Source organism: Lissotriton helveticus, chromosome 1_1 (genome assembly GCF_964261635.1).
Source record: "Lissotriton helveticus chromosome 1_1, aLisHel1.1, whole genome shotgun sequence".
Lineage (NCBI taxonomy): Eukaryota > Metazoa > Chordata > Amphibia > Caudata > Salamandridae > Lissotriton > Lissotriton helveticus.
In genome coordinates this window covers 1,394,978,961-1,395,002,999 of record NC_136057.1, presented here as the reverse complement: position 1 = coordinate 1,395,002,999, position 24,039 = coordinate 1,394,978,961, and the positions used below count along the sequence as shown (strand labels likewise).

At 47.1% G+C, this 24,039-nt stretch overlaps 1 protein-coding gene and 1 long non-coding RNA gene across 8 annotated transcripts in view; one reads left to right on the top strand and one right to left on the bottom strand.

The window, feature by feature from the left end:
* LOC144825617 (coiled-coil domain-containing protein 159-like) overlaps positions 1-24,039 on the bottom strand; it is a 395,593-nt gene that overhangs the window by 357,051 nt on the left and 14,503 nt on the right. The window contains exon 2 of one of the 7 annotated variants that reach the window (XR_013609480.1): positions 23,407-23,584. The exons of the other annotated variants lie outside the window; for them this stretch is intronic. The gene's annotated coding sequence lies outside the window, so the exon portion shown is untranslated. The remainder of the gene's footprint in view (positions 1-23,406; positions 23,585-24,039) is intronic. 7 annotated transcript variants of the gene reach the window in all.
* On the top strand, positions 2,148-16,135 carry LOC144825735 (uncharacterized). Its single transcript, XR_013609537.1, has 2 exons — positions 2,148-5,422; positions 13,173-16,135. It is a non-coding gene; the product is annotated as an uncharacterized LOC144825735 (long non-coding RNA).

Genomic DNA, 24,039 nt, shown 5'->3' with positions numbered 1-24,039 from the left:
TTCCAAAGATGTTATTCTCAACCCCCTGGGCGCGGAAATGTTTTCCCCCCTTAACATCTCCCACCCCAGACGCTCCCAATGGTTTCCACAAGAGCATGTGGCTAAGTTTATTAAGAAATGGCTCAGAAATTCTCTGGAAAAAGAGACTCGTAATACCCTTAGGTCAGAGTGCCCTAGACCGGCAATTTAAGACAAAGTTTGTCAGACCCCCAACCTAGATCCAGATTTGATCAAGTTCTTGTTCAGACTGGGTAGGGACCCGAGAAAAGGTTTGGAGAGGTCTCTCAAGGGCTGCCAGGATCGCCTTCTAGACGTCCTGGGGCCCTTGACCAGAATCTTGGATTTGGCTGGAGAATGTCACATTAATGACACTCCCCTTGACTCTGCCTTATCAGAGGCTGGAGCCAAAGAGCTTTAGTGCTCTTAGGCAATGCTAATTCGAGCCTTAATATTGAAAGAAGAAGAGTCCTTCTCACTAAGCTTAATCCTAAATTGGGCGACATGGCTGAAAGAGAACCTTCTCTGAACCCTAAGGGCCTCCTTTTTGGTAAGGATATGATAAATTGTAACGGTAATATGTTTCAACCTTCACAGCCCTCGATAAGGCCCAATCTAATATGAAGCGAGTTTTTAATCCCAACCTTTCTGGACGGGCTGGAAGAAGGGGCCTTTCTTCCGGCCGGGGCAATCAAATGCCCTTTTCAAGATTTAGAGGCTCTGGAAGATCCAACCAATTTTACCCACAAAGAGGTAGAGGCTCACGCTATAGAGAATCCAGATCCTGTGGATTTTCCAACAACACCAATACTCAAAGTAAGTACACCTCTTTCTCCTTCTTCCCCTCCAAGGGTAAGATGCAGACTACAGTGCTTTTACCCACATATGGGAAACTCTAACGCAAGACCCTTGGGTTTTGGAGACTGTTCGTGGCTTCAGGATAGATTTTATCAATATTCCCACACAAACATCTCTTCCAAGAGTTCTAACTCTTTCAGAAGATCAATGGAAAATTGTAGAAGAAGAGATTTCCTCCATGCTCCAGAAAGGTGCAATCTTAGAAGTTCCTTGGAGTTTAAAAATATTTGGAAGCACACTCTTTCTTGTTCAAAAAAAGGAAAAGGGCCGGAGACCAGTCATAAACATATGAGAATTAAAGAAATACCTGGTCCACAGACATTTCAAAATGGAGGGAATTCCCCTCCTGAGAGACCTTCTTGTAGAAGGAGACTGGTTGGTGAAACTGGATCTGAAAGACGCCTACTTCACCATCCCAATGGCCAAGGAACACCAGCCCTTTCTTCAGTTCACTAGGAACAATCGTCTTTTTCAATTTCAGGCCCTTCCCTTCGGACTTTCCTCTGCCCCCTGGTGTTTCACCAAGATTATGAGAACTATCGCCTCTCTTCTGAGGGAAAGAGGTATTCGCTTAATTATCTATCTGGACGACATTCTCATTATGTCCCAACACCTCTCGCAGATCCTGTCAGACCTGAAGACTTCAATGGACCACATAGAGAGCCTAGGCTTTATTATAAATCAGGAAAAATCAATCCTTACCCCCTTCAGATCCCTGGAGTTCCTCGGATTTACTGTAGACACCTCAACATGTCTTCTCTTACTTCCCCCGAAAAAATTTGCCAACATTCGCAAGGAAATAAGATTTGTTTAAAAACAAGATTCTCTATCCCTGAGAGAGTTAGCCAGACTCTTAGGCCTCCTCTCGTCCTCCATTCAAGCCCTCTTCCCTGGTCCAACTCAGCCAAGAGGCTGTGGATGTTCTGCCTAGAGCACAAGATTGCCCTGAAAGCGGAGTATCTTCTGGGAAAGGCAAATATTTCCGCAGATTGGAACTCGAGATTTCTCATAGATTTCAGCGATTGGAAACTCGACCCGTTTGTTTTCAACACCCTAAATCGTTTTTGGGGCCCACTGGATGTGGACCTTTTTGCGAGCAGGTTAACGTTCCAGTTAGAGAAATACTTCAGGTGGATGCCTGTTAGAAACGGGTAGCGTGGTACAAAGTGGGTGGGCCAAACTCCGGAGGAAATGTGTAAAGCATCCGCGCAGCACACGCAGGCGACACACAAGGCACACTACAAAAAGAGACGCTACACAAGGTTATGTAAGAATAACGTTTGTATTATGTAAAACGCAGGGTAATCACAGTAACCTCTGCACTGCGCCAACTGGCGCCAGGTCAAAATTTACAAGGGATTATATACAGGGCAGCACCAATCGGGCCTCTGCCAGAACTATCGCTATCACAACTAGAATAAATGTAAAGTCCATCAGCATTAGGACACAATAGCGCAGGTCTAGCCTCTGCACATCATAACCTGACGTTAGGCATGAAAACACATTTAACAGAAATCATGCGCATAAATCACCAGTGCCATAGGCCTGGAATGGAGACATCAGGTTAGGCACAGTATACAGAACACCAACGCTGTAGCCTTAGGGGAAAAGAAACCTTAAGCATTAGGCATGAACGTGTGCGCCTAGAGGCTTCATCCTTAACATCAAAGCATTAGGCATAAAAGGTAAACATCATGGCATTATCATAGGCACAAGAACACCTTATATACCAGAACAGCCTAAGCCCCTTACCATGGAGGCGTCATCATGAGCAACAAATTAGCAATCAGTGCCAGCACTAGGGAAGGGCATTGGCATGCAGCATCTCACATGAGGCATGCAGGCATGAAACACAATTAGCATGGGGGCAATACTGTCACTAGGCATTAATCACAATGTGCATTGATCAGCCTCACTGCAATGGACATCAGCATAAACGTTAGCAGCAATGCAATAAGCATAAAAGCGTTAGCATTGACACATTAGCATAAATGCACTAGGATCACCACATTAGCGTAAGTCACATTAGGAGGGGGCATAAAACATTAACAGCCATGCAGTCATTGCGGGAAAGCGGCACACATTATAAGTGCCATCAGCCTTGCAGGTTAACCTTTGGAGCCACAGCGCCTGGGGAAAATGGAGCCCCTCTTCAGGGACTCTAAGATTAAAGATTTCTCCAGTTGTGCGGCCACCCACTCTTCTGCGGCGCAGCTGTGTTGAGTACCAGGAGAATTGGCCCACTGCGTCCTGGGAGCCCCCCTCCGGGGCTACTAACTTCAAAACTGACCCCAAAAGAACTCTGCAATTGAGTGCCCCACAATGTTGACGCTGCCCGCTGTCAACCAAGCAGGCAGGGGGGATTCCCACACGCCGGGATTCCCTCGTAGCGCTTTAGAATCCCGGCACTGCAGACGTCAGCTCCCCTTCTCCTGGGCACAGTTGTAGCGCCTTGGCAGCAAGCAGAGCACAGTCAATGCGAATAGGGCACTCTGGCAGCACCCCAATGCAGCACATACGCAGGGGAATTGAAATATAGCGCTTTGATAGCACAGCGCTGCAGGCGTCAGCTCCTCTTCCCCTGGCACCTTGAATATAGCGCTTGTGAGGCACTAGGTCCCACTAGAAGCTTCAGGGACAGAAGATAGTGTACCTCTTCTGGTAATCAGGAAAACAGTGCCCACCAGGCACTAGAGTGCAGGCAGAGCAGCACAGTCACTTCAAATATGGCGCTCACCAGGCGCTAGATGACTCACAGTTCCAGGGTCCCACCCATGGGAGTAGCGCCCACGCTCCTCACCTCCTTGAAATGCAGGCAGTCAAAGTATAGCGCTCACGAGGCGCTAGAGCAGCAGAGCAGGCAGGCAAGACAGGGCAAGATCAGCAGACAGTGGGCACTCATCAGTACCGGACAGCAGCTCCTAGAAGCAGTCATCTCTCATAAAGTGGCACTCCTCCTGACATAGCAGCCTTCACTCCAGCAAAGGCTCTCACTGGACCTGTGGACAGCAGAGGGGTACAGATGGGCTCAGGGGCCAGCACACAGGCCCTTGCGGCGGTACCTTCTGGCAGAGAGTCCCCTCTCAATCAAGTCCACCCTCAGTCTGAGCACATGGCATCTCTACTGCTCTACATATACACCCCTCCTCCCACCTACCAGAAAGAGCTGGAAGCTTCTAGAAGGTTCCTGGCAGTTCCAGCCTCATTGTCACTGGGGGAAGTGTAGAGCACCTTGTCACTTCAAACACTAGACAGCCAACCCACCTCAGGCAGGCGGCACAAGCAGACAGAAATGGCATCCATTTTAAAAGTGACATTTCTGCACTGGTGAAAATAAAGGTGTGTACACCATTACACAGCATTCATTATTTTCCTCTCACACCACACATGGCATATACATTTCCTACCATGGGGGAGATGTCCCCTAATGGGGGGGGGTTACCTAATATACCTATGTAAGGAAGAAAGCACACACACTTTGCACTGCTAACCAGCGCCAAAGTGTCCAACATCCTGAACCCACCAATTCCATCACATCGAAAGGGCTAGGGGAAAGGCAAAAAGTTTCGGGATGACCCTGCAAGCAGGGCCAAGTCCAACAATGCCGCATCCGGGCGCACTTGCAGAAAACGCCTTTCTCCAGTCCTGGTCAGACCTTCGGGGTTACGCCTTTCCCCCTTCGCAATGATCCAAAGAGTTCTTCAGAAGTCAGACAATGCTCCCTGGTCTTGATAACCCCATTTTGGCCTTCTCAGGCCTGGTTCCCAATGACTCTGGAGTTAGCCTGCAACATTCCTTTCTTAATTCCTGCGATCAAAGGTCTGGTTACAAACGCAGACGGAGAAGATCACCATCTAACTCTTTCCGGGAATTTGAACCTTCTTGCCTGGAAAGTGTCAGGAGATCCAATTAACTGTCTGCAAAAAATACAACAGAGGGACCCTGAAAACCTAAGACCATAGGCACGGGGAGCAACCCACCAGGGAAAAAGTACTTAAGTGAACATGAAAGGGAGCTTCCCCAAGGAATAGAGAATCAAATTAATGGAATTCTACCAAAAACACCCACAGAACAGCTAAGTTATTTTAGAAAATTAATTTTCAGTTGATCATTTTTGATAAAATCATTTAGTTCAGCATTGAGGAAGGTCAGTTTCTAATGTAAAAAACGTTGGATTATAGAATCATGAGGAAACATCAGCCCAAGTGCAAATATGACAATAAAAACATGACACACCGTTCATTCATTCAATCAATGAATCATGCACACTCTCTCTATCAAGCAAACCAAATATTCACATTCAACAAAGCATCAAAAACAGCAAACAGTGGAAGAAAAAGCGCCGATGCGCGTTTCGGAAACTGAAAGTTGTTTAAGAGAATCCTTCATCAGGGCGCATAAATTTAATCCATAAATCTGTGCGGTCTGGTGCGATCCAAATTTAATAGCACACCGTAAGTATCAAAATCAGTTCATAATTTCAATGTTGGGCTGACAGAGCATATTGTGGGTGAAAGAATTAGATAAATATAAGAGCTATAATTCCAGGTCACAATAAAGAAACAAGGCAGTGGGGGCGTGGCCTGGAGCCGTCGATGGTGGACGTGTAGTTCCCCAGCTCCGTCCTTAGCCCTGTAATACTAGCTGATTATCCTGCATTCCCCTACCTGCAGCCCACCTGATCCCTACCTGGATTGTCTCTGGGGGCGTGCGGCGTGGAGCGGTGCGACTCTCCACCTGGCAGTCCGCTCCTCCGGCGAGTTCGGAAGACGGAGCCTGTTGCGGCCTGTGAGACGCCGTGAAGCCCCGGCCTCGCGTGACTGGCCTGGCCGGCCTACCCCCTGCCCTCTTCGCGGTCCAGTCGGACCAGGGCTTGGACTCCTGCATTGTTCCCGATCGGGGCTACGGTGAGTGGGGTGGTCCCCTACGTGGTCCTGGGACCCCGGTGCCCTCCGGCCGGCTGCTTCGCAGTGGCCTGACTGCCTGCTGCGGTGACCTGCGGGACGCGGGAATACTCCTGGGCTGTCCTCCCCCCGCCCGCAGAGATACCGGGACCCCGGCGCTTCACCGCGGGGTCGCACACAGACGGGCAGACAACCTGTGTGATCTACTGCCGCCCCCACGAGCCCAGCTCCGTCCATAGCGGACTTTCCGGCATTCCTTGCCGGGCCGGCATGACAGCATTGCGGTCCTGCGCCATCTTGTCCGCGACGAGCCCCCCCTGGAACATAGCGCTCTTGCTCTGCCTGCCCCTGGACCACTGGCCGGAGACCCTGGGCGTCCTGCTCAGAGTGACGAGCACTACCAGCACGCAGTCCTCAGGTACAGAGACCAGAAGTGGGGAAGGACGCATAGCGCTTTGACGCCTTTTACTGAGCGCTGCAGCCCTGACTCGTGCCACGCTACCAGCGGATGCGAATAGCTCTACAGTGCACTGGACCCCGCCATTTCTCCCACACCTCTGGCTCGGTGGCGCTGGGGCTATAACTGCTTGAGGGACTACCGAGGCGCACCTGCCCATCCCCGGCGTTGTGACACCGAGTTGTTACTCAGTACTGCGACTACCAGCCCTGGGGTCTTCGCTACTTTCACCTCAGCCCAACACGAGGTGGTCCCTCCATAACCACTGCTGGACACCTGCCAGGACTGCAGCGGACTGCTGCACACACTACAGCGCCACCCTGCACACGAGATCCATGGGCAGGCACAGGGACAAACCCCGGGCCCAGGGCGCACAGATGGACGCGCAATCAACGGGCTCAGACGACCCACTGGCCTCCTCCAACATGGAAGTCATTCCGCCGACTGGTAAGGGATCACAGGACGCCAAGCTGGATCTGATACTGAATGAGATACGCGCGACGCGAGAGGCGCTTGAAACGCGCATGGACACCATGGCGACTGGGCTGTCTCTGCTGAAGGCTGATCATAACAAGTTGGCGGACAGGGTGGCGGAGCACAAAATAGCGCTCGACGACCTGATCCCGCAGCAGACGGAACATTCCGCGAAATTGGAAAACGTGGAGAAACAGCTGAAGAGACTCTGGGATAGGGTGGACGATGCAGAAGGACGTGCCCGCCGCAACAACGTCCGCATCCTGGGCATTCCGGAGAGAAGCGAGGGAAGGGACCCCACGAGATTCGTGGAAGATTGGCTGCGGAAGCTGGTGGGCCAGAGAGACCTCACCGCCCTCTACAGTGTGGAACGAGCTCACAGAGTGCCATCAAAGCCCCCACAGCCGGGGGCGCCTCCTCGCCCCCTGATAGCTCGTCTCCTCCACTTCAGAGACCGAGACACAGTCCTCCGAGCAGCCAGGGAGGAAGCACCGATACGCTTCGAGGATGCGAATATATCGGTCTACCCTGATTTCACCCCCACTGTGCAGCGGGCCAGGTCCACCTTCCTCGGGGTGAAACGTAATTTACGGGACAGGAACATGAAATATGCCCTTTTGTTCCCTGCTCGGCTCAAAATCCTGCATAACAATAGGTCCCATTTTTTCGACTCGCCAGAGGAGGCAGCGGAATGGATGGAGGTCGCCCTGTCCCCGCCGACATTGCAGGATCCGCTCACAGGCCACCGAGGGGGATCCCGCAGGAGCTCGCCGGGACGACGGAACACCACTCACAGTCCCGACCACCATTCCTCCCATGGAACATCGACAGTGGTGCATCCCCTTGGACACACAGCCGTGGACCACTCTTCGACTTCGCCGCGACGGCGTCTCACTGAAGCGGCGCTGGCCGCCCACGACGCGGGAGCACCCGGAGACAGACTCACCGACACCACCGACACCCGCACTGAGGTATCTGGCTCAGTTGACAGCTTACAGCTCTACCCAAAGATCACAGCCCAGATGGCGGCGGAGTTCTGAGACACGAAGCAATTGATCCTCTCCGGGTGGTAACGTATGACTATTCCCCCCTCCTACACGTATGGTGGGTTTCATGCGTGGGGGCCCATACTCTTGTGGGCTTTCAAACTCACGCAGATCGTTCTGTGCCGTACGACGGAGGCCTACCACCCCCGGTATGCACACGACCTTGACTGACTTGTGCCCACGTTGGGCATCATGGTTTGGCTCCTGGGTACGTTGGCTCAGGGACCCTTTTGTTCAGGGGTTAAATGTTTGCGAGACACTCTCATTTTTATGTATAACAAGACATGTGGGGTCACCCAGGAGATTCGAATTACTGTACCACACGAAGGGTGATGGGGCCTCTTAACAATTACCAATTGTGCACCTGGAATGTGCGGGGCATGGGATCAGTGCACAAGCGACATCGGATCCTGGCACAGCTTAACCGCAGGGGGACGCAGATTGCTTGTTTGCAGGAGACACATTTGAACGCTGCTGAAGCGGTGAAGCTGCGAAAGAAGTGGAGGGGGCAACTTTTTTCCACCTCATATTCTGCATTCTCTAGGGGGGGCGGCGATTTGGCTACGTGGCTCACTTCCATTCCAGATGTTAGAGCAACGGATTGATCGGGAGGGTCGCTATGTGTTTGTGCGGGGACTATTGGATGGGGAGGCGGTTGTCATAGGATGTGTGTACTCACCTAATGTAAACCAGTCGGACTTCTTGCAAACTGTCAATGAGGTGATTGCGGGTTGGGCTGATCTTCGCTGGTTCATCGGGGGCGATTTCAATGCTGTTCTTGATGTTGGGCTAGATAGATCACATCCCCCATTACAGGCTACCGAGAGCAGGAAACAGGCAGACGCGCTTGCGAGTTGGGCTGAGGGCTGGGACTTGGCGGATGTGTGGCGAAGCGTACACCCTATGGACAGGGAATACACCTTTTACTCCCCCCCCCATCAGCTTCATACCAGAATTGACCACGTTTTTTGCTCCCGCTCCCTTCTGACATTAATTGTCCAGACCCAACACATGGGGAAAACCCTGTCGGACCACAACCCCGTGGAGGTTATATGGCAGTGGGGTAGACGACTGGCTCCCATCCCGACTTGGCGACTGTCTCCTGATCTCCTTGAGGATTCGGTCTTCCGGTCCTCCCTGTCCGATACTATTGACACCTTTTTCTCCACAAATGCACACACAGCTAGCTCCCGACAGATAGAATGGGACACTTTCAAAGTCTGTCTTAGGGGGGCTGCCATGGCCACTAGAGTGGGGAGGAGAAGTGAGGTGATTGGCCGACTGAAGGAGGTGGAGGGCTCACTTGCGTCCCTGGAGAATGAGGCAGCGGGCACCAGTGTTCCCTTTACACCACTGCAGGAAGCACATATTAGACACGCGGAGCTACTGGAAGACCTGCAGCTTATAGACTACAGGGAATACACGAATAGGCAACACTCACAGGCAGACCGAGCCGGCCCCCTCCTGGCCCGACTATTGCGGGACTCCCCGATCAGCCAACCCATTTTGAGGGTCTTGGACCAATCTGGCCGTCCAGCTACCACCCAAATAGGGATTAATACAGCGTTCCAGGAGTATTACGCTTCACTGTACGATCCCCCGCAGCCCATGTCAGCGCCCGCCCTTGAGGCCTTCATGGAAGGTTTGGCTCTACCACAACTTACTGCCACCCAGCAGGACGACTTGAAACGTGCGGTTTCAGTGGCGGAAATTAGGCAGGCGATACGTGCCCTTCCGAGGGGTAAGACCCCTGGCACGGATGGCCTCCCGGCTGAATTTTACGCGACATTTATTGAAGTCCTGGCGCCCCGATTGCACACTGTTTATTCGGAGGCCCTGCGTACTTCCTCTCTACCGCAATCATCCATGCAAGCGTTGATTACTTCCCTCCTGAAGCCGGCCAAGGATGGTCTACAGCTGGCCGATTACAGACCCCTGTCCCTTCTCAATACTGATTCTAAAATATTGAGCAAGGTACTAGCGTCCCGGCTCGTTCAGTATGTGCCTCAGCTGGTCCACCCGGATCAGTGTGGTTTTGTAACCGGCCGCAATACGGCCATGAACCTTAGGCGCCTGGCCCAGCTCATGCTCGGAGAGAATGTGATCACGGACTCCGAAGGCTGCATATCTCTGGACTTGAAACAAGCGTTCGACTCATTGAGGTGGGACTATATGTTTTCCACTCTGGCAGGCTTCGGAATACCGCCGGAATTCCTTGCTTGGGTCAGATTGCTGTATACCACCCCCACGGCCAGAGTACGCACCTCCCATCAAATTTCAGGCCCCATTGCTATAGCGCGAGGCACCAGGCAGGGATGCCCGCTCTCTCCTCTCCTCTTCGTCCTTGCCCTAGAACCATTGCTTTGTAGACTTCGGTTGCTGGCCCCCCACTATGGTATACGACGGCATGGTACGGATCATATGGTATCTGCATATGCGGATGACCTCATATTATATTTTAGGAACCTGAGAGGTGACTTGAGCCCGGTCTCCCGGGTCTTTGAGGATTTTATTTTTTTTTTTTTTTTTGAAAACCTTTATTGGACAGAGAAAGCTCACAAATACGGGCCTACAACCCACCAGGGCTGGCCACCACATAGCAAACGTATCAGGAGTCATACACCAATCGTCACAGTATACAAAGGCAACGAGTCAGGGGAAAGAACAGGCATCGTAGAGCAGTCTAAGGAGCAATCCAATAGAAAGGCAGTTTTCTTTTAAAAGGAACGGGTATGAGAGGTCAGGCGCATAGCGGGCCGGGAAACAAACCAGAGGGGCGGGGTCGCGGCGGGCAGCCACACAGCGATCTTAAAGACACAGGAGAAGCAAGTACGACAGAGGTATACCAATAAGTACCGGGCAAAACCACGAGCATAATGAAAGGCAACTGCGCACACTGTCCACTGCCCGCCCACCGCAGCCACCACCCATCCCACCAATCAGCACAATAAAGGACCCAAATACCAACACAATACGAAACGTACCCCCAGGTAGAAGAAAACCCCACGAAAGGGGAGGGGGAAGGGAAAAGGGGAAAAAAGAAAAGAAGGGACCCCAACCCAAGCACCCGCCCCCAGGTGACAAAACAGAAAAAACGAAAGTCCGGTACAAAATCGATCACAAAATAGGAAAACAGACATAGCAAATCCCCATCTTTGCAATACCGGGGAAATATACCAGAAAGACACCAGGGGGATAGATGGCGAGACAGAGCCCCGAAAAAGGGGATACACAAGGGCCATAGAACCAATAAGGGAGAAAAAGAGGAGGAGACAGAAGCTCCCTCCACAAACAACAACAGACCCTCCCACCCACCCCACAAGCCCACCCTACACCCCTGCAGAGGGCTACGGCCGAGGATTTTAGAGAAATCTCTGGCCTCACCATCAGTGCATCTAAGTCCTATGGGTTCACCTTTACAGCGGTGGACGGTTCGGCCCCCCTACCTTTTGCCCCCCATACCCTCCAGATGGCGGACACCACCTTCCGATATCTTGGGATACAGATATATAGAGAGGCGGACATGATGATAGATGGCAATTTAGGGAGGGCTATCAGGGCGTTGAAGTCACAAATTCAGTTCTGGCTGACATTGCCGCTCTCCATACCCGGCAGGGTGGCTATATCCAAGATGGTGATGCTACCCCGCCTCATCTATTACTTCACCAATCTGCCATTCCAGATCCCGGCGGTGACGTTTCGGACCCTCGACTCCCTCCTCACCGAGCTTGTGTGGGGTCATGGCCGTCGGCGTATAGGTCTGGCCAAGCTACAGCTTCCCTCTGACTCCGGCGGTATGGGCTTGCCGGACTTCAGGGCGTATAATTATGCATGCCAGCTACAATGGCTCGCTTACTGGGTGGCGGGCCGTAATCTTCATGAGATTGCTGTTTCAAAGGAAGACCACGCTAAGGGGAGAGTGCACACCTTGCTACTACCTGGCTCGGATCTACCTAGAAACGCCCCACCGCTTCTCAAACTGGCGGTTACGTACTGGCGGAAAGCAATAAAATACACACCCCCCGGGACACCTTATGCCCCCACAGTACCTCTGTTGGGAATACCTCTGGGCCTGGGCACCCTTACGTCGACCCTACTGGGGCCCTGGCATGATGCAGGTGCCGCACATGTGGGAGACCTCTATGCAGAGGGACACCTGTTATCGTTTGAGGACTTCCAGACCAAGCAGGGCATCCCCGACGGCTCCTTTCTTCTACACGCTGGTCTCCGCCATTATCTTACACGCAAATGGTCGCCGGACGGGCAGGAACCTGGTACGAACCCCCTCGTCGCAATGCTCTACCTCATGGGAACGGGTGGCCATCTGACCAGGTGGCTCACGGCTAGCATAAAAGCGGGTAGGGCACTTACACTAATACCACTGAGGGCGGCGTGGGAAACAGACATAGGGAGGCCGTTGCGAGACACTGAGTGGAGACGCATACTACAGTTCCCCAAAAAAGTAGCTAGGAACCCCAAATACAAGTTCATACAACTAATGCTACTGCACAGAGCTTACCTGACACCACACCGCCTCCATGTGATGTTCCCTGCATCCAAGAGCAACTGCCCCAGATGTGATACAGACGAAGCGAAACTGGTACATATGTTATGGCAATGCCCTAAACTAGGGTATTTCTGGTCCACTGTACATACCTCCCTTGAACAGGCCGGTGCTCTATCCAGGTCCCCTACACTAGAATATACAATACTGGGATTGGGGCCATCAACACGCACCAGGTCCGTGGCGACGCGCTTCTCAGATCTGGCTCTGTTACTGGCGAAGCGCGCTATCACGATCAGATGGAAATCGTCTAAACCACCTGACCCTGACCTGTGGAGGGCGGAGGTAATACGCTGGGGTAAGGCGGAGGGTGAGGCCCTACAGAGAGAGGAACGAAGGGGGCACAGGAGGACTCCGATCTCCTTGGATTGGTTCGCTATGGTGGGGGCATTTGAGGCTGACAATGCTGACGATGAAGAGGACGCGAGTGAGTAGCCACTTGTGGTACGGCTGAGCCCTACTTCACTCTTTCATGCACGGCTACATCCCACGGTGCACTACGTTGGGGTGCGAAAGACCCTGTCCCATAGTACATGCTACCATACCATATCTGTGTGTTCGAATTCTAATGTGTTAATACATTGGGCGTCGCCCACTTGTCGATTTTTACCTGATGTACCTGTTCAGAGAGTGTCGGGTGGGATTTCATGTGGGTGGAGGGAGGGTTCGGGTATAGTTGGGACTGTTCGTTTGAAGCAGAATGAAAATGAAAATGAAAAATCTATTACACTATGACTCTTTCTATGATCTGAGCAAGCATGTATGTACCACCAAGATTGTTCATATGCTCATATATATATGGAATTGTATGCATGTTGCTGCTCGAAATACTATGCTAATAAACAGATTTAAAAAAAAAAAAAAGAAACAAGGCAGTGTACAAAAAACACAATACCAGCATAAGTGTTATCATCATTCAACCAGGTGTAAAGGGAAGGAATGGAAAAGAAAATGGGCAATCCGAAAGTGAGGGAAGAAGGGGATGGAGAGTCCCTTAGTAACAATTCATGAGGCTATGATGAATCTAGAAATACACCTATGTGTAGTAACGGTGATCTATACACACCTCTGGGTCAATAGAAACTGACCAAGATGTAGGAGTCACTTATGGTCAGGAAATTGTTCCGGAGAGTATGTACAGGTGATGGCAGGCTGTCAAAGTTGCTTTAATCCGTTAGAGAAAAGTAAGTATGTACAAACAGTTGATGCTGAGTAAATACTGCTGTTAGAGAACTGTGCGTCCCACATGTGAGGGACTAAGTTTGAGGGGTAACAACTCTAAGGACTTATATGGGGACTACAAATAATGCAAATAAAGATGAAGTACCTATGAGGAATATCGTAAGTAGATTCCAGTGCTGTCCCATTGTTATCCTGATCAGAGAAATAGATGTGATGAACTGAGAAGGTCCCAGTATTCTGTTCCTAAAATATGAAAGAGAAACATATTGTCGAGTGAAAATCCCCAAAAAAGTTTCTAATGGGATACACAAGGAAAATGCGGGAATTGAAGGGAATGAAAAAACTAAAATAATGGCAAATGGTCCTCACATTCCATACATATTGACCAGGTGTAGGTTCTAAATGAAGGACCAGATTGTGACTAAGGCTGTTATTGTACCTGTCATATATGACGGAGTGGATTCAAGGAAATCTGGTCCAACCGTCTAATAAGTGAAGCCAGTAGGGGGAGCCGTCTGATAACGTAAATGAGATTGCTTCCTAAAATGAGAGGGAGGAACAATGTATTATCCCGAAGGTCCCGTAAAATGACTAGTAGCATGCAAGGGAAAAATACCGATAGTTATTTGTGTCTGAAACCATACACCAAGATTTCGACTAGGGGGAGAAGAACGAATACACAACTACCAACTAATGCAAGCTAAAGGGACAAATGGTAATTACGGAAGTGGATTGAATGCGGTAGTTAAAGATGGACAATGACAGGTAAGTTACCAGCCATGTCTGCGGTCACTAAAAATGGACATATGAGCAATAATAAAACAACGTGTTTAGTCTAAGGATATTAAAACATAAGCTGTAGATGGTCACAAGATGTGAATAACGCTCTAATACCTGATCGCGTAAGAAAGGGAACACGTTATGGGTAAAAATAATGCTTCGTCCGCGTTTCCTCGTTGCCGGTTATGCACAGTCCTACGGGACGACAAAGAAGGCAATACAGGGATTTAGGATAGATTCATATAATAAATGCGGACTAGACCTAAGGAAGAGCATGGAAATAGTCGAATAGCAACTCCGGTACCTTGTCTGTAAGGGAGCACCCGGGGTACATCGACATCGCAGCTGGCGGCCTCAGCGTTGTCCATGATCGGAAAAGCAATGGAACAGTAAATTAACTGTCTGGCCTTTCGTCATCAGCTGCAATTCTCCTCGGAGAATCCTGGACCCCAGGAACGCATTATAGGTACAACAACATTTGGAGAAATGGCTTTGTTGGTGCATGGAGAGGAACTAGGATCCTGTGGAGGCTCCTGTCGTACACATAGTTAATTTTCTTGTTGAACAATTCGATAATGGCCTTTCTTATAGATCTATTAAATGTTATAGATCAGCAATTTCTGCCGGTCACTCCCTTGTCAACAGTAAGACGGTAGGTAAAAACATTATCATTCGTAGAGTCATGAAAAGCATCAGATTAAAGAGACCACCTAGACCTAAATACCAGTCCATGTGGGATGTTAAGGCTATTCTAGATCTTTTTATTTTTGGCCTGATAACTTCTTTCTTAATAGGAAATGTCTTTCATGTCTTTCTATTAAACTAGCAACTCTCTTATGCCTAATTTCATGCCATAGAGTTTCTGATATCAAATATCTTGATATTTCTTATAGATCCTACCATATGTATGGTGTTAAATTTGAAATTGTTAGAAGAACCAAGGCTATGTCAGACTCTATTTTCTATCCTCGCTTTGACCTGTGTAAAAAGCTCTGTGTTTTGAACAGTATGTTGGAATATGACAATAGAATGAGAGACCTTCGCCCTCCAGGTGCTAATCAACTGATTATTTCTTTTGTTAAACCATTCAAGCCCATCTCTACTTCCTCCATTGCCAGATGGGTCAAGTCTGCAATGAACCTGGCTGGAGTTGATTTATCGAAATTCCAAGCCCACTCTATTAGAGGTGCTATGGCCAGTAAGTCCTTCTCCTCTGGTGCTAAGTTGGACGATATCCTCAAAACTGGGGACTGGTCCAACGCATCCACATTTGCTTGACATTACTGCAAACCTATTGAGCACATGTCTGATTGTGTCCTTCAAGGCTACCAGCATGCATAATGTAGCCCCCGGTCTTGTAATGAAATTGCGATTCTCCTATTAACATGACCAGAGAATCTGGATTTCATTAAAGACACGGAGGCTAACATTATCCAACCCGTCCCTCCCTTGGACGGTCTACTCTTTGCATAGTTTATTATTGAATATATCATTTTGATTGTTATTTATTCTACTATGCTCTGTTATTTTGTTTATTATTATCCTCTGCTATTTCAATCCTTTGACATGTTCTCCATTCCTTTCAGATAAATTGTCTTAATGGATTCTGCCTCACCATCTTTACTCCATTTTGGATCTTCTTGGATTCTTCACTCAAGATCAAATTCACGGTTTTCTTTTCTGTATGGATTTACTCTCAAAATCATCTTGATCCAGAACTTTTGGAACTTTGCTTATTTCTCATCATTTAAAAGAGGCAGTTTGTTTGGTGCACATGCCTTTCATACCTTCTGTTCATTCCATTTTAGAACTGTTTTATTTATGATGTAGTGCGGCTGCTTGTGACTGCATTAAAAGATAATGCATAACCGTAGCCTCCGTGTCTTTAATGTAATCCAGATTCTCTGGTCATGTTAATAGGAGAATCGCAATTTCAAATGTAATAACATTAAGTTCACACGCTGGATTTGCCTCGGAGATCTGGTTAGCAGATTAAGCCTGCATGGAAGTCTCTTGTAAGGCCTAAAGAACTTGCACAATTTCCCTATTTCTCATGGAATTAGTGGGGTCAGTAGAAAAGTGCCAAGAACTGCTTTTGGTCAACAGATCAAATGGGCATTGTCCACTGACTTTGGATTTGGAACCATGGATGTGAAGTTGCTGTATTTTCTGCTTGGAGCAGCTGTCAAGAGATCACACTCTTTGAATATATCTCTTACAACTTTGTTGTGCAGAACCCACTCATGGTCTTCCTTGTTATAGCGACTGAGAAAGTCCTCTTATTGGATCAGAGTTCCTGCAATATGCTCTACTGTTAGTGTGATGCCTCTGGCTAAGGACCAGTGCCTGACTGTCCGCACTTCCAAAGGACAGTGTCCTTGTCCTCGTGCCCCTGTTTGTTCAGGTAATGCATTTTTGTGGTGTGGTCTGTTTGTACCAGAAGGCTCTTCATTGTCAGGGAGAAAAGGAAGTCTTGGGGACTAAATGCTCTACTGTCAGTTTCTGCCAGCTTATGTGCTACGAACTTTCATTGTCCATCCATTGTCTCTGAACTGACAGATGTCCTAGTCTACATTAGCTCCCCATCCAGTCATAGACTCATCTATTACATACATGCCAATAGACCCGAACCAGGTGGGGGACTTGCGATTTTTTAAGTCAAAACGGACTTTATTTCCACGGTCTTCTGGCTGAAATTGCCTCTGCTTCAATAGACGTCAACGTGAGAGATACATTCTCCCTATTTTCTTTTTTTAATTACCCATGTTCTTCTTCTAAAATGTTGGCATGTACTTTCCTCTTCTAAAATGTTGGCATGTATGCTGTTATAATCGCCTGTGATGGTATTTGCTTCTGAAAGGGAACTCCTTTGAGTTGTTTCTGACTTTTGCACCATCATGAGGAATTGCCTGGCTATTGTAGTTAATTATAGTTTTTCTACTCAGTTATCCTGTTTGTGAGACTATTGATCTTCAAGGCATTGCAGAAGGGGTCTAGTATGCATCATTGCGTTTGGGACAACCTAGATACAATAGGCATAGAACTGAGAAGGGAAGAGATCTGCTAAGCTTTTGGGTTGACGGCATTCACAGGATGGCACTTTTGTCAGATAGATGAAACTCTCTCTTCCAAAGGATACACTTTTCTTTCTACAGTGTCTATTGTTGCACCTAGATAGGACAGACGCCACACTGGTGTTGAGACTGATATTTTGGAGGGTGAGTTGTGGACGAAGTTTGCGGAGCAGCTTGGAAGCTGTTTCGGAATCCTATTTCACCTTCGACTGGCTGAGGCCTTCTTAACCAAGTCATCTAGATAAGGGTAGATGAAGATTTATTTCCTTCACAGGTGAGATTCTACTCCTGCAATGCAATTAGAGATTTACAAATAAGCATCTTGCAGTTTTGTTACACACATCCAGATGTTCAGTCTAATATAAGGATAGATCTGGTGTACATTGAGAATCCTGAATGCCGCCCTCTTAAAGAACCTCTTTGTGAACCGAACATCTAATATTGGCCTATACTCCTGCTTTTAAACCAGAAAGTACCTGGAGTAGATTCCTTTACCTTTTTTGCATATGTGGTACCATCTCTGTTATACATTTTCTCATTAGGACAGGCTTTGATTCCCCAAGATGTAAGTTTGGTGTTTTGATGTCGGTTTTGGAATAATCTGTGGTGGAATGCACTTGGAATGCAGAGATTACCCACGGCACATAATATTTAGCACCCACTTGTCTGTTGCAATGGATTTACACTCTTCTGATGTGGTTACCCCTGCCCACACAAGAGTGGGTAACAGAAGGTGGGTATTAGGCTGTCATAAACAGTTTCCAGAGGAATGCATTCCTCTGGAATTGGATGGCGTTTTGGGGGTGGATTTTGATGTAAAGGACTTCCATTAATATGAATAATTTTGATCTTGATGGTATTGGTTCTGCAACTGATAAGGCCAAAGAGGAGACTGAACCATCCACGGAAAATATCTTATTTCCATTTGCTTGTATTGCTGCTTAAGCAACTTGTGGAGTTCCTCCAAGCCTTCTGCTTTCAAGGTTTCTGCCTCATTCTTCATTTTTAGAATACCTTCCTCACTATGTTGTCCAAACAAGGTAGATCCTGAGAATGGAAGATTCATAATCCTCAGTTGTGCCACTGGTTTTGGTGTGGTTACACGAAGCCAGGAAGATCTTCTTTGGGATACACCAGGAGAGTATCCTGTAGTGACTAAGTACACTCAATTCACTGCTTAGCTTACAACATGGTTTGAGACCAAGAAGTCTTCATTCAGTATTTCTATTAAATATTCCTGCCTGTGTCTAGGCAGGTCATCAATAAAGGACCTCATTCCTTCCCATATCTCTCTACGATGCCTGCTTGTGAGAACAGTTGTTCTGGTATTCAAGTGGGTAGCTACTGTCCCACATACCTTTCTATCAGTTGCATCTATATCCTTATACTCACCCTCTGGAGTGGTAATTTCTTGTATTTAGGCATGTCTGTGACTTACAGATGTTACTATCACAGAGACTGGTTATGGATCAGTCTTCAGAAAGTCTGGATATTGTTGAGGAGCTCTCTATTTTTTAATAAGGCGTGGGGTTGCAGCCTTCACTGTAGCCGGAGTGAGCAACTTCTCCTCTGCAATGTCCATCCAGAAGTCCTAGTATGAAGGGCAAGAGTGGTTTCAGGGCAACTCTTCCTTCACTGTAGTGTTTCAATAATTAATGAAACTGTAGGTTGTGGAGCCTACAGTGGAGTATTCAACTTAGAATCTCCTCTTGCTAAGACATCGTGGAATGGTGTGATGTCATCAATAGGCAAACAAAGGGAATGAGACTCTGTGGGAGAGTTTGGCAATTAGGATCAATGACAATTATCTGTGTCACATACAATGAGCTAGACTTTGAAGGAAATCTATGTCTCTTACATTGTTCTGTAGTATTAGGCGATATTGTTTGTCTACTGGACGAACGTCAATGCACCATCCTTGTAGGAGATTATTCAAGGGGGCTTAAAGACACATATAATGGATCCTCAAAAGGAATGATATCTATCAGAGGAAAAACAAGAACCTAGGGTGAGCATGAAGGGCACTCTATAATTGTGCTAAGTGTCTTCCATGGTGCTGGGGAGATTAACAACGTCAAGAATATAATAATAGATTTGGGTTTCGCTGAAACGAGTTGAGGAGATGTAAACCTTGGTGAATGTACAGATGAAACTCAGCGAAGTGTATAGAGAACAATGGTGTATCTGGCATGTGCACTGACACCATTGGCAAAGGAAAAGCAGTCAACCTGGATCTTCTTGTCATTGATGGTGCATGTTTCACTGCCGTGCAAGGTCTCTTCTTTCAAGGTGCAAGTGAATGTGTAGACATTGTGTGAGTTCTCTTCTTCCACTTGAATGAGTCTGTGTCATTGTGGCTTTGAATGTCTTCATGTAGAAGATCTGGAATGCCTTCTATGATAATGATGTGATGCCATTGCTGTGGAACCAGCCTTCAAGGTTAAAATTATCGGGGGACGAAGCCTCCAACAGCAACGCCGTTACATTAGATGCCGATTTTCAATGATGTTGGGAGTGGTGATGGCAATGCCTCCCTTTACCAGGCAACATTCTCTATTTAGACATTGTCCTGTGAAAGTCTTTTTTAGGAGATGGCTGCTTCTTAGAGGTTTGTTAAGAAGGTGGCTTCTCTACTCTCTTCTTTTTTCCCCTCCTTTTCAGCTCTCTCGTTTTGAAGCACACCTCTGAGTCTGATTCCTTACCAGTTGCTCAAAGTCCTTTTTGACATTGCTTGACAAATTTCACATTCTTTTACGGAATGTGAACTTAGGAGACAGAATATACAGCCTTGTGTGACACTGCCTTATTATTTCCACAGGGGAAGCACTTAACAAAAAGGGAAAACATTTCTGACAGACAAATCCTGCCAGAATCAGGAAAATAAATCACTTCACTCACCAGCAAGGTGTTAAAGATGTCGAATGATAGTGAGAAAGATGAAACCCTTACTAAAAATTCAGTAAAACAAATAGAGGGATGGAATCTCACATATGCTCTGGGATCCCAGTAGAATACATTCTGAGTGGGTTAAAGCTCTTGGGACGGGACTCATTCTCACAGCTTTCAATGTAAGCCAATCAAACTGCATATTTGCTTCACAGACGCTGCAATCAAGGCTGGAATTTGGTAATCTGGAGTCTGATAGTGTACACCTTGAGTAAAATATTTCCCTCTAATAAGCTTCCAAAGGGTGGACACTGCACCCTATGGTTATAATTCTATGGACACTTAGCAGCACGAGGTAAATCTAAAGTTTATGACTATCAAAAAATATGCGATGAAGCAGCACACATGGTTTGCAACTGCAAAACCGCGTTTTACAAAGTACCAGAGCCATGTTGAGTGGTCCAGAAGACCACTGCCTGCATCCCTATGAGTTCCCAAAAGGGAAAATGTTTTCTTAAAAGTTATACCCTGTCACAATATTGGGTACGGGCTGCTATTGAAAAAGATATTTCCCCTTTTGGAAGGCTAATGCAGACAGGAAAGTCTGCTGTCCCTTGCATGCCTCAGTTTGCTGGCAATCACAGAGGTTTTAAATTGTCACCTGCCTAATGATACTTATTAAATGGGCTGTTTTACATCCCCCTTTGTGCATAGACAATTTGCGATGAGACCTATTCATGCATAGGTCGCTTGCCAAACTTCATTCCCATTTACAAACAAGTCTGTTTGCAAATTGCTCATCTCTGGTTTTAGAATGGGAGTAATATATATGGCCCTAAATGCCGTGTCACGAGCCACTCGAAGACCAGACAGTCCAGCTTAAAATGGAACTTATATTTGACAGGCAACCAATCTAATGCTTTCCTGGCTACTGATAGGATCCCTTTATTTAAGGGTAGAGAACTGCGTCATAGAGGTCAGAAGCAAAAATGAGGTGCTATACAGCACAGCAAACACGTATAGAAATGTATATGGAAGAGGCGCGGAGACTGGAGAGGTAGAATATGAGAAAATATATCTGGTAGGAGGAGAGGTAAAGGGACAATAATTTCAGTAGGTTGAAAGGTGTGACAGATGAGAAGACATGATGAGGGTGAGGTAGGGGGCTAGAGGCTCCAAGGAGTTGAGCATGTAGGAGTTGAGAAGAGGAGTTGGCATATCGGCTAAGGTGGTCGACCCCGATATGAGGAACTCGGTTCGAGTCTCGGCAACAACGCTGAACATCCTGTGAATCTGGGCAGATCACTTAATCTCCCCGTGCCTAAAAAAAATTAATGTGTCCTAAGGTAACACAACTGGTGCTGGTGCTATGTAAAGCGCTCTGATACCCGATACCTTCCGGTCAAGTTCGCGATATATAAAACTCTGTAAAATAAACACAACAGGGAAGGTGGCAGGGGTTACATGGAATGGCAGCTCTGTAGCGAAGCCACATGGTTGGTCCTCTTTTGTCAGACTTTGTGGGAGACATATTGGGTGGTCTGGCAACTCTCCAACAGTACGACTTGAATCTCCTCTCTTTGTGCATTTCCCCACAGCATGGATCACATCTCGATATGTAGAGCATCCAGCTCCCATCAACATTACTGTTTGAACATCCCTGAATCCTACTTTATACATATCTATTGCTATGGTAGTCGGGTTGCATGATGCTGAAACTGGTGTTCCTCGTTCAATCCACCTACCGTGCTTACCTTACAGTTTCCCTGTGGATTGTCTAGTCACCACTCATGTCTTCTCTAACGAATGGCGTACATGCAAAGACCTCAGTTCTAGCTTTTAGACTAGCTTGTTTTGGATGCATAAATCACTCAGACACTAGGCTCCTTGCACATCTTCCCAATCACTACATCTTGGACAGTCCTCACCACACATGCAGTGCACCTCCAGTACCCACATCTGCATTTTCAATGGATATCCAAGAGCATTCTGTAGTCAACAACAAGCCAAACACCACTGTTCCAATCTCCCCTAACAATGAGTCACTTTGACAGCGTTCGCTATGAGGTATGTCATCAGAATACAGTTGCCTCAATATTGTCTGATATATATATTGTGTCCTAAATATTGTTTACAAAAATATCACCTCAGTGGATTTAATAATAGAAAATCTATGCCCAAATGATGTGCAAACAAAAATTAGGCCACACTATTTATATCAGGCAAAATATTTGTTCTTGATATCCTGACATACAACCCGCTAGACAGAGCACCCTCCCTATAATGCAAACCACACATCATCAAAGTCACATAGCAAGCACAGCACTGTCAAATAAATCCAACACTCAAATTAGCACAGATAAAACCAGCTTAAACCTAAGTGACCCTCAAGCGCACATCCCATCAAAAGACACCAAAGTATATAAATATGGTGCACCATAGCACCACCAAATTCTCGTAATCAAGCCCTAAATGTTTCCTCTGGAAGCACTCTCTTTTCAATGTACATTGTCAAATGGGGGTTATTAGGTTGCTGTATAGTGTTGTCATATATATGAAAACCACTGCACTGTGGTTGAGCAATGGACCATGGATATTTTCCAATGGAAAAAAAGGAAGTCATCAATACACGCTCCCATATACATACAACACAACAAAGATAACACAAACGTTGCAAAACTTAACACTGATAAACTCTCTACTAACCAGACACAAAAAAAATCACTAACAAAACAAAGTACACTATCAAAGGATGGTTGCCCCAGTTCAACGATGGCCTTCCAAGATCTGCAGGAACAAGCGCCCAGTGAATGCAACGAGATGCCTTAACAATGGTGGTTGGCACTAGCAAATCTAAACAACATATAAACTCTCTCCCTTGTAATAAGACAAGGTGGACATAGGAAATATATTAGTGATTACATTTAAAATGTGTTTCTTACGCTGGTGTTCCTTAAGGTGCTAAATGTGTCATACACACGTACCTACTACTATACCTTGTATGACCACCCTATTTGTGTACAATAAAGGTTACCAGATGACTCCACCTCATCAAGGACAATATAGTCCATGGCTGGGCGTGCCTTTACAACCTAACGCGCAATTGGAGTTATAGCCTTGGGTCATTTCAACTGATCCAATTGAATTAACACACCAGAAAACAATGATTTGTGAACAAATTCACATGGCTCGAACATGGTGTCCCTGATAGCAAGTCCTCTGGTAACTTTGTCTAGAATGTAAATCTTTGCCCTATGAGTTACGTGATACAGCTTCATCTCCTTGCAACCGATTACCACTACACCTCACTCATCACCTCAACTGTCTCACATCTCTCCATCTCAACCTAACCAACTGAGATCCTGAAATGAAAGGTTGGTTGAGGAACTTACCTGGATGATCAGAAGATACAACAGCTTTAGGTGACATGACAATTAATCAAACAATTTGCATTCTGGGAATTTGTGGTACTATACCGTCACTAAGAAATACCAAACTATAACACCCAGAATGCAATGGGTAGAGTGTTAGCTCACAATGTAGGATCTGTCATCTAACAATATCAGCAGTTTTCTGGGTGTAAAAACCAGTCCAATTCATAATGTAACCTATACGATGTCTGAAAAGCATTTCCCCTCTGTCTTAAAAATATCAGATTCAATTAAGTATTAACAAAAACAAGTAAAGTTGAAAACCCCCTGCATAGACCATACCAGGAGATAATCTCTGAAATCCACAAACAGCATTCTATTACTACTGTACGACAGTGTAGTGGAAACTACAGCTCTCAGCATTCCATGAAGTCTCACACCTAGAC